This window comes from Pongo abelii, chromosome 4 (assembly GCF_028885655.2).
Source record: "Pongo abelii isolate AG06213 chromosome 4, NHGRI_mPonAbe1-v2.0_pri, whole genome shotgun sequence".
Taxonomy (NCBI): domain Eukaryota; kingdom Metazoa; phylum Chordata; class Mammalia; order Primates; family Hominidae; genus Pongo; species Pongo abelii.
The window spans coordinates 189038630-189049050 of record NC_071989.2 but is presented as its reverse complement, the minus strand read 5'-3'; the positions used below and the strand labels follow the sequence as shown (position 1 = coordinate 189049050).

The window sequence follows — 10421 nt, the reverse complement described above, 5'->3', positions numbered from 1 at the left end:
CGCGCCTCCAGCCGGGTTCCCGGCCCTCCCGGCCACCCTCTCCATCGAGCTGCGCCCCCCTCGCAGGGACAGCCGGCTCAGCTGGTGGGCCGCGCAATGCCTGCGTCTCCAGCTCACCGCGTGCACTGCGCGCACCCGAGCGCCACGGCCAGTCGGCCCGCGCCTCTGAAAGGCCTGGGGGCGAAGAACCCACGGAACCCCGGCCCAGGACCTCGGGCGCCCGACCCGGCCCCCGGCCCCCGGCCCCCGGCCCCCGGCCCCGCCCGCGCCACCCTCCATCGGCCCGCCCCCCAGGCGCCATTGGCCGCGCCTGCTCCGCTCTCCGCGCGCTGATTGGTCGGCGCGAGGGTCGGTCAGACCGGGCGCCGCGGCGGCGGCACCGGCGGAGAAGGGAGCGGGACCGGAAGGGTCGCAGCGCCCCGGCGCCCCTCACACCCACTGCGGCGGCGGCGGCGGCGGCGGCGGGGCGGAGCGGAGCGGGGCGGGCCGGCGGCGGAGCCGGGGCCGCGGAGCCAGGAGTGACTAGCACGCAGCGCCGCCAGTCCGCCCGCCCGCCCTCTCCCCGTGGCGCGGCGGCGGGGAGGCGAGGTGAGCCCGGCGGGCGGGCTAGGCCTGGCGGCGGCTGCTCGGGCCGGGCCCGCGGGGAGGGGCGGTGAGGGAACCGCGCGGCCGGGGGCTTCGGGGCGGGCCGGGGGCTGCGGGGCCCTGGCAGCCGCAGCCGTCGCCCCTGTGCTCGGGGATGCCGCAGGCGCCCCCTTCCGCCCGGCTGTCAGCAGCCCCGGGCTGCGGGCCTGCTCACCGGCCTGGCCCGGCCGACCTGCCCGTGGGGTCTGCGGGCGCCATCCCTCCCGGAGGTGGGGCAAACAGCTGCACTCCTGCGCCGGGTGCCCAGGGGCCTGGGGTCGCGTCCCCGCGACCTTGGCCAAGGCACTGACCCTCCCTCTGCCGCGGTTTTGCCTTCGGGAAAGTGGGGAAATGTCTCTTCTGGACAGGGTTGTTGTCAGGCTGTGTGAATGTATGCAGACGCCTGGGCAGGACCCCGGTGTACATTTGTGGAAGATTGGGCAGGGTGCTGGCCCTTGCTGGTGTGAGTGGTGTAGGAACCCCCTCCCCATCCGCCCAGCCTCCCGCCTCCCCGCGCACTCCTCTCTTGCCTTGTCATTGCACACTCGGTGTCCAGCAGTGCCAGAGGGGACCCAGCCCACATCCCTTACCACCACACCCCTCCCCCAGAAGACTGCTGCCCCATCCCACTCATCTCGCCCGCCTTGAACATGCCAGCCCGCATTTGCCCCAGGACCTTTGCATTTGCTGTTTCCCCGTCTTTGGAGTTGTCTCCGTGATCTTGGCACAAGTAGCTCTTTCTGCTCCTTCCTCTGGTCAGGTGTCTCGTTTTGGGTGAGGCCCTCCTCGACCACCCTCTTTCTTCCCTTAGTCATGTTATTTCATTATTTAAAAAATTTCCTTGCTAGCTCTCACCTGGTTTGAAACTATTCTGTTTATTTGCCTGTTTATTTTCTGTCTCCCCGACTAGGATATAACTTTGTGAAAACAGGTAGCTGTCTGATTTGTCCACTGCTTTATCCCCAGTGCTTAGAAAGCACACAGTAAGTATTCAGTAGTATCAGCTCAATGAATGAATGAATGAATGATCAAAGAAATGGCCCAGCCTCCCTGTTGTCTCTGCTTTATCTGTTCATTTAGTGACTTCTGATTAACATGTGAAACTTGTAAGCAGATGGAAGCTTGTTCTATTTTGTGAAACATTTTGGTGTCCTTGACCCCTTTAATTGCTAACTGTTGGAACACGCTGTGATATAAAATCTCACATTTTTATAATGGTTTAGCTCTAGCTTTCTTCCACACATACAAGAGACATTTACTGAATTCTGCATTATCTAGGTCATGCTTTCTGCTAGACCCTAGGGACACAAGGCAGATAGCAACAGGGTCCCTTTCCCAAGAGAGCTCAGGAGCCCAGTAGAGAAGGCAGGCATGCAGACACTTAGTTCCAGGACTGTACAACCCTTGCTATAGGGGAGGGGCTATGCCATGGAAATGTGGAGGAGGTGACAGGTGGTGCTGGGGGGCCTTGAGGGTGATGAGAAATTTGCTAGGCAGGGAGAGGCACAGAGGTGTGAAGGAGCAGGGCCAAGGAAGGACCGTAGCCTACTGTGGAGTTGAGAATCAGTCTGGAGGGCCAGGTGTAAGGGCACAGAGTCGTGGGGACCCTGAAGAACCGGAACCTTACCCAGCAGTTTTCTAGAAGAAGGTGGAATTTGGCTGGGTGCCATGGCTCACACCAGTAATCTCAGACACTTTGGGAGGCTGATGTGGGAGGATCACTTCAGACCAGGAGTTCAAGACCAGCCTGGGCAATGTAGCGAGATCCCTGTCTCTACAAAAAATTTTAAGAAATTAGCTAGGTGTGGTGGCATCCACCTGTAGTCCTAGCTACTTGGGAGGCTGAGGTGGAAGGATCCCATGAGCCCAGGATTTGGAGCCTGCAGTGAGCTATGATCACACCACTGTGCTCCAGCCTGGGTGACAGAGCAAGACCCTGTCTCTAAAAAGGAGGGCAGCACTCCACATTTGTTCTGGTTTTTAAATGTTGGCAATAGCTAATTAAATTTTTTTTTTTTAAATGCCGTGAGCCAAGCCAAATACAGATTCATTCAGCTTGGTTGCAGGATTGTCATCCTCCAGGACTGGCTGTGTGGGAAGGAGGAGCTGTGAGGAGAGCAGGAAAGGTAGCCTAAGGCCAGGGGAAGCAGGCCCTGTTTGCCCAGGTGCCAGCCCAGATACTCATTTGATTGTAACAGGAGCCCTGTGGAAACGGAAGCTCAGGAGTCTGAGTTGTCTGCTTCTTAGCAAGCAGCTGGTGAGTGGAGTTCGAACCCAGATCACTTCCCAGATAAAGATTCTTTCCTGGGTCCCTCAGCTCTGAGTATTCTCTTTTGGCTTTTAACTTGTTCTGGAAGAATGACCACCAGTCTATTTAATGTTTTCCTCTATTTAACTATTTTTTTTCCTTCAAAAGGATCCTGCAGAGTTAAAAACAATACTATTTTTACATAGACCTCTCTTGACAGCTTTGATTTTCCTGGTAATTTAATTTTCAGGGTGCCAGGACTTTAATTTGTTCACAGATTAAAATCTGTTTATTTGGTCTCCTAAATAAACATTAGAGGGGATACTTGAATGTGTCTAAGATAAAATATTCTTAATTTTCCGGATAAAGAAAAGGACCAGACAAACCAGTTAATAGTGAGTAAACCAGTTGTTTTCATGAGGCATAAGATAAAACAGAGACCAGATTTTTTTTCTTCTTGAGACTATTGATTTGCCAATAGGGCAACTATTTTTGGTCTACAAACATACAGTAGTTTCAACTCACACTTGGTTAGGAAGGTGCCATTTTTACATAATTTTCCTTCAGAATAATTAATTCCTGATACTTTGTACTTGATTGTATGAACCAGTTTCAACATCATTCTTTTTATTTTAACTTTTATTATGGGAACTTTCAAACATATACAAAATAAACAGAATAGTGTCCTGCTTTAACAGTTATTAACTCCTGACCAATCTTGTTTCATCTCTAATGTTATCTACTTGCACGCTTACCACCCATAATTATTTTCAAGCAGATCCTAAATATCATGTCATTTCATTCATTATTTTTCGGGATACTAATTACACAGTGGGGTGCCCAGTAAATGTTTGGTAAAGATAAAGCTAAATGGGAGAATAAATGTGGTAGGGTAGCTCGGAGCAGTGGTTAAGATCAGGACTTTGAGTCAGACTCCCAGTGAGTCTGCTGCTTATCTGGGTGATGTGCAGAAGCGATTGCGCTCATCTGTAAAACATCCGGGCACAACCTCAGGGTGCTCAGGAGGTATACAGTGGTTATACCTCACACTTCGGTAGGTCTCTAAAGGTACTGACTCTTTTAAAGTTGAAAAAGTAGTAATTCCTTAATATCATCAAATAACTAGTCAATATTCAAATTTCCAGCTGCCCCATGAATTTTAAGTTTCCTTAGTAGTTTGGAGGTAGAGCAAGATAAGGTCCATACATTGTTGATCGGTTGATACGTCTTTTAAGTTTCTCTTAATCTGTAGATCCCCCTCCTATTTCTCTGTTTTCTTGGTAGTTTATTTGTTGAAGCAATCGAGTTGTTCTTAGCATTTCCGTAGCTGGTATTTGATTGATTGCATCTCCGCAGTGTAATTGAATGTGTTTCTCTGTAATCTCTGTAAGTTAGTAATTGGATCTAGACAAGGCTTGGTCAGATTTAGGGTACATTCCTGCATCAAGATGCCTTCCTAAGTGGGCTGTGCACTTCTTATCTAGAGGTACCCTGAGGCTCTCTGCTTGTCCGTTTTACAGATGAGCGCAATCGCTTGCTGCACATCACCTAGATAAATAGCAGACCCACTGGGAGTCTGACTCAAAGTCCCCATCTTAACCACTGCTCCCAGCTGTCCTACCACATTTATTCTCCCATTTAGCTAAATTGTCTTTAACAAACATTTACTGGGCACCTACTGTGTAATCAGTAGAGGATTGAGAAATAAATCAGACCCATTTTCTGCCCTTACAGAGTAGAAGTGTAAGTAGACTCGGAATGCAATCTAAAGAGAATACAGGGAGGGTGGCAAAAATGGGGGCATGCCCAGCATGGTTTGAAGGGAAAGGCTGGAGGAGGAAACATGTAAGAGAAGCAGGTGCTTGAACTAGATTTTAAAGGAGGATGAATGTTGACCAGGAGGTCAAAAAGGAGGGGGAAGTCATTTCAAGCAGATGGAACAGCTTAGGCAGAGGCCTGAAGGTGTGCAGTAGCTGGGTGTGTCTGCTGATCCCAGGTGGTTTGATGTTGCCTAAGATTGGGCCAGAGGACTGCCATCTCCTGTGCTGTGCTAGGGAACTGAATCTTATTCTCAAGGTAGTCAGTCACTGTTGAAGGAATTCAAATGGGAGAATGGTGTGATCACTGCATATTTTCAACAAATCTCTCTCTTTTTTCTTTCCATATTTTGAAATAATTATAGATTCACAAGAAGTTGCACAAATGGCACAGAGAGGTCCCAGTACCCTTCACCCAGCTTTCTCCAATGGTTATATATTTATACAACTATAGTAAAATGTCTAAACCAGGAAATCTGGCATCGGAACAATGTGTATAGAGTTCATTGTCATTTTTTATCATGTGAAAATTCATATAACCACTACCACAATCAAGATTCAAAACGATGTCATCATCCCAAATATCTCCTTGTCCCACCCCCTTACAGCCACAGCACCCCCTTTTCCCCACCATTCATAACTGCTGGCAAGTACTAATCTAGTCTGCATCTCTATACTTTTGTCTTTTCAGGAATGTTATATACATGGAGTTATACAGGATGTGACCTTTTGAGATTGGCTTTTTTCGTTGACTATACTGCCCTTGAGATCCACCCAAGTTGTGGTATGTTTCAGCAGTTGCCGAGTGGTATTCCATGGTATGGGTATACAGCAGTTAGTTTAACCATTTACCCATTGAAGGACAGGTTTGGGTTGTTTCTAGTTTGGAGCTATTAAAAATAAAGCTGCTATGAACATTTGTGTACATATTCTCACGTGGAGTGATTTCTCTTTCTAAAGTGGCATGTGTGCAGTGGTTTGGAAGTCACAGAAATGGTGGCTGGGAGAATGCTTCTGCGTCGCTGGTCCAAGGAGCCACGAGAAGCCCTTACCCAGGGCCCTGGGAGTGGGGGATTGAGAGAGAAATAGGCAGGCCTGGGTGCCTGGAAGTGGGGCTGGTGACACAGATCCTTGCAGGGTCCTGTGGATCCAACAGTGCGTGAGGTGATAACCAAATGCTAGTTGTTCTGTATTGTGGTATATACTGTGGCTTAAGAACTGCAGAGGATGGCCCTGAGAGCTGCAAGGTTCTTGATTATCAAAGAAAGATTACGTTGTTATACCAAGCTATTCTTCATAAGAATTACAGTAGGAGGCCAGGCGTGGTGGCTCACGTCTGTAATCCCAGCACTTTGGGAGGCTGAGGCGGGCGGATCATGAGGTCAGGAGATGGAGACCATCCTGGCTAACACGGTGAAACCCCGTCTCTACTAAAAATACAAAAATTAGCTGGGTGTGGTGGTGGGTGCCTGTAGTCCCAGCTACTCGGGAGGCTGAGGCAGGAGAATGGTGTGAACCCAGGAGGCGGAGCTTGCAGTGAGCCGAGATCGCACCACTGTACTCCATCCTGAGCGACAGAGTGAGACTCCGTCTCAAAAAAAAAAAAAAAGAAAGAAAGAAAAAAGAATTACAGTAGGAAAATAGAACTTTTTAAATTTTTACTTTTTTTTTTTTTTTTTTGAGATGGAGTCTTGCTCTGTCGCCCAGGCTGGAGTGCAGTGGTGTGATCTCGGCTCACTGCAAGCTCTGCCTCCCGCGTTCACGCCATTCTCCTGCCTCAGCCTCCCTAGTAGCTGGGACTACAGGCGCCCACCACCACACCCGGCTAATTTTTTGTATTTTTTTAGTAGAGACGGGGTTTCACCGTGTTAGCCAGGATGGTCTCCGTCTCCTGACCTTGTGATCTGCCCACCTCGGCCTCCCAAAGTGCTGGGATTACAGGTGTAAGCCACCGCACCCGGCCAGATTTTTACTATTATTGTTATTATTATTTAATATAGCGATGAAGCCTCACCATGTTGCCCAGGCTGGTCTGGAACTCTTGGGCTTAAGCGATCCCCCCACCTTCGGCCTCCCACAGTGCTGGGATTACAAGTGTGAGCCATCTTGCTCAGCTGGAAAACAGAACAATTTAATGAAAAAAATGTCGGCAGCAAGCATTCAGACAGAGGGCGATTGTGAGAATCTGCTTTTAATCACAGTAGTCAGTTGATTTAAATATCGCATGTCCTGGGTACTCTGAAGTTTTAGTGTGATTAAAGGTTCACTTGAGTCTGTGGATCACTGAATTGTTGTCATCGTTAGAGGAAAAATTGTTTTGGTAGGGGAAGTCAGCAAGATGAAATGTGCAGGACTGTGTTGTGGTCCTGGCCAGCCCACGTACAAATAGCTTCACTTTCTAAAGGAATATCAGAATGGTGCTTTGGGAGGAACTTGAATATTGTGGTGAAACACTCCTAAATTCAAATCTGAGCCATGCTGGGAATTTGGACAACTTCCTTACTGCCTCTAAGCCTCAGTTTCCTCATTTGCAGAGTGGGGATAGTAATATGCTCCTCACTAGTTGTTATAAGGGTGTTTATAAATGTGTACCTCAGAGCCAGGCCCACTCTCGTGCCTCTAGCCTTATCTGCCTGAAGCCCATCTTCCATACAAGTGTCAAATGATCATTCTGCAGCTTTTCATTTAACATTTTTTGTTTAATCAGTTTTTAAATGTGAAATATGTACATTTGAAAAACAGAATAGAAAGTTATAATGGGAAGAAAGTTTCTCATTTCCCACTATTTCTCTACTTGCTAGCATTGTGTACGTGCGTGTGTATGCGTGTGTGTGTGTTTACGTAGCTGGGCATTATGTGTTCTCTTCTTCAACTTGCTGTATTTCCTTTCTGTATCTTAGACATCTTTCCACATTGATACATAAAGTCCTTGCATTCTGTTGAATGGCCTTGTTGTACTTTTGTGCCATAATTTATTCAGTCCATCCACAGTGTGCATTTTAGATTACTTCTAGTTTTTTGCCTGTTACAAGAAGTGTTACAAACATCCTTGCACAAATATGTTTGGATACTTGTACACATATTTGTCAGATACACTTAGAGAATTGTGTTTGCCAGTTTAGGATGTGCAGTTAACATTTTTATTAGCTATCATCTATATTCCATCCAAAAAATGTTTTACCACTTCACAGCTCTCACTGACATGTATGAGAGTGCCTGTTTCCTCATGCCTTGGTCGATACTGTGAACAAACTTGAGCTCAGGTCTTGCCTCCTCCAGGAAACCTCCTTGTAGCGTTCCCTCCGAGTTTTGAGTTGCTCGTAGCCTGGAAGGGAGGCAGACCCTACAAAGGCTGTGACAGTACAGCCTGGCGGGCGCTGCTGAGTGCACAAGTGGCAAGGAGGGAGCCCTGTGCTGGACGGACGGTGGCAACACAGCCTGGGAGCTGAGGGGGAGGAACCAGCACCGGCTGGTGTGGGAAGTGGAGGCAGCGAATGCAGGGTTTGGTGTATTGCTAATGTGGTTGCATGAAGAATTCTTGTACTTCCCGCTTTGTAAAACTGTTTTCTGAGCCCAGTTGATGGTCCATTTTGTTGAAATATCATCTCAGTAGAGTTGACTCATGAATAGCTAAATTACATACTTTCTCAGGTGGCCTTAAGGTTCTTTTTGTTGCTCTCACAAAGCCCAAGCGTGACAGAGAAGGTGGCTTTAACAGGTTTTCACTTAGTGACTTTTTTCTCCTGCCTAATAAGGGCACCTTATTTTACTTTTATAATTATTTTAAATCTTTTTGTTTGTTTGTTTTTGAGATGGAGTCTCGCTGTGGCCCAGGCTGGAGTGCAGTGGCATGATCTCGGCTCACTGCAACCTCCACCTCCCGGTTCAAATGATTCTCCTGCCTCAGCCTCCCAAGTAGCTGGGATTACAGGCACGCACTACCACACCCGGCTAATTTTTGTATTTTTAGTAGAGATGGGGTTTCACCATGTTGGCCAGGCTGTTCTCAAACTCCTGACCTCAAGTGATCCCCCCACGTTGGCCTCCCAAAGTGCTGGGATTACAGGTGTGAGCCACCATGCCCGGACTATTTTAAATCTTGAGATGGAATTACAATTCTAAAACCAATACGATTGAATATACTCCCCAAATTTAAAAAAGTTAACCTAATATTGTCATAGTCCAAGTGTAGGTGGAAAGCAGTTATAGCAGGGAGAGTTCCAGAGTTGGTCAGCAGGGTTGAGATTGATCTGTCAGTCCCAACGTGGGAGGGGGTCCTGAATGGGGGGTGGCTCTGTGCCCTGAGGTCGTTAAGGAATCCGGCTGGTGGGCAGCTTCCCATCTACAGCGTGTGACTTCTGTCTCTGGGTCTGTGACAGCTGATCTCCCAGCCAGGAAGAAAGGTTGGAGGGCAAGCAGCTTTCTGTAAAGAAAAATAACAAAAGTGATCTGGAAGTTGCATACATCACTTCTACCCACATCTTATTAGTCAGAACTTGGTCATCTGGCTATACCTGGCTACTGGGAAAGCTGCCAGGCATCGTCTCTAGTTGGGCAGCCATTTATCTAGCAGGAAGGGGAAGGCTTCTCTTAGGAAAGCGAGGAAGGGAGGGATGGATCCTGCAGCACCCCAGCGCCTGTGTCGCACCTCTGATGCTTTGACGGCTTCCACAGCCCTCAGGACTGAGGCCAGATGGCTCTGTGTGGCTTCTGGGGCTCATAGTGATCTGGCCTCCGTTTTTCTCTCCAGCTTCACTCGCCGTCTACCCAGCAAAGTCCCTAGTGACTTGTCACATTCCGAATGTGCCTCCACCTCTGCTGCTTCTCCTCCCATTCCCCCAAATCTTCTTCACCCTACTGGGTTTAGGACCCTTGGTGTGCAGGGCCTCTTCCTGAGTGTGCACTTACTGAGGGCAGGCAACGTGTCCTGGCATGGTACCTCACCATCCACAGCGGGTACTCAGTACATGCTTGCAAGTAACTGTGTTGCTGGTGTGTTTACGGTATAGCAGAGGAACAGCCACCCTCCATAAAGCAGGTGGTAGTGGGTGCCTGCCTTTTTGCTGAGTTGTCTCTAATCCTTTGCACTTGTACCCTGCTAGCCAAGCTGAGCAGTTCGCTGTGACTGGACACAGTCAGCTTGAGCTCTGTGCCTCTACTGTCCATCTCTGATCTCTGGCAAAAGAGTCTGAGGGCGGATGCTGCCTCCTCCGTGAAGCCGTCCTTGTCTTCTGCACCCTTGCCGTGGGTAGGATCTCTTTTGCCTTTTGATTTTGTTTACATTTTGCTTATGGCCCTTACCGCACTGTAACTTGTAATATAGATAATGGACTCACTGCTCATGCTTCTCCCCCAAATAGCTAAGTACGTGCTGTTTCAAGACTGGTTGCTAGCTGACTATGGCATGTCTCTTGCAATACTTACCACTTTCGTGCATAAAGCCACCCCCTAAATGTTGAGTGGAATTCTTTCAGCCTCTTGCAAACTGTAAATAAGCTAATCTTTAGAAAAGGATCTTCCTTTAGATGTCAGTAAAATGGAGCAGCATTGTGGGGAATCAGATCAACAAAGGTTTATTGAATGCTCACGGTGCCCCAAAGACCAGCTTCCTGTCCTCCTGTCCTTGGAGTATGAGATGCCATGAGCAAGACAGACCTGCCTTGCACCTCCTACAGCTTAGGGTACAGTGACCTGCCAGCCTGGAGAGCTCCCGAGTCCCCTTCTCACAGTAG

The 10421-nt window shown here is 48.7% G+C and overlaps 1 protein-coding gene across 11 annotated transcripts in view; it reads left to right on the top strand.

Annotated features, from left to right (window-relative positions):
- The first annotated feature begins 355 nt into the window (after positions 1 to 355).
- Positions 356 to 10421, top strand: part of MAPK9 (mitogen-activated protein kinase 9) — a 60271-nt gene continuing 50205 nt past the window's right edge. For 4 of the 11 annotated variants that reach the window (XM_009241374.4, XM_009241376.4, XM_054556665.2 and 1 more), the window contains exon 1: positions 356 to 588. The gene's annotated coding sequence lies outside the window, so the exon portion shown is untranslated. Of the gene's footprint in view, positions 589 to 5380; positions 5474 to 9791; positions 9938 to 10421 lie in introns of all 11 variants that reach the window. The other 7 variants (XM_024247264.3, XM_054556669.2, XM_054556666.2 and 4 more) reach the window with 5 other exon arrangements.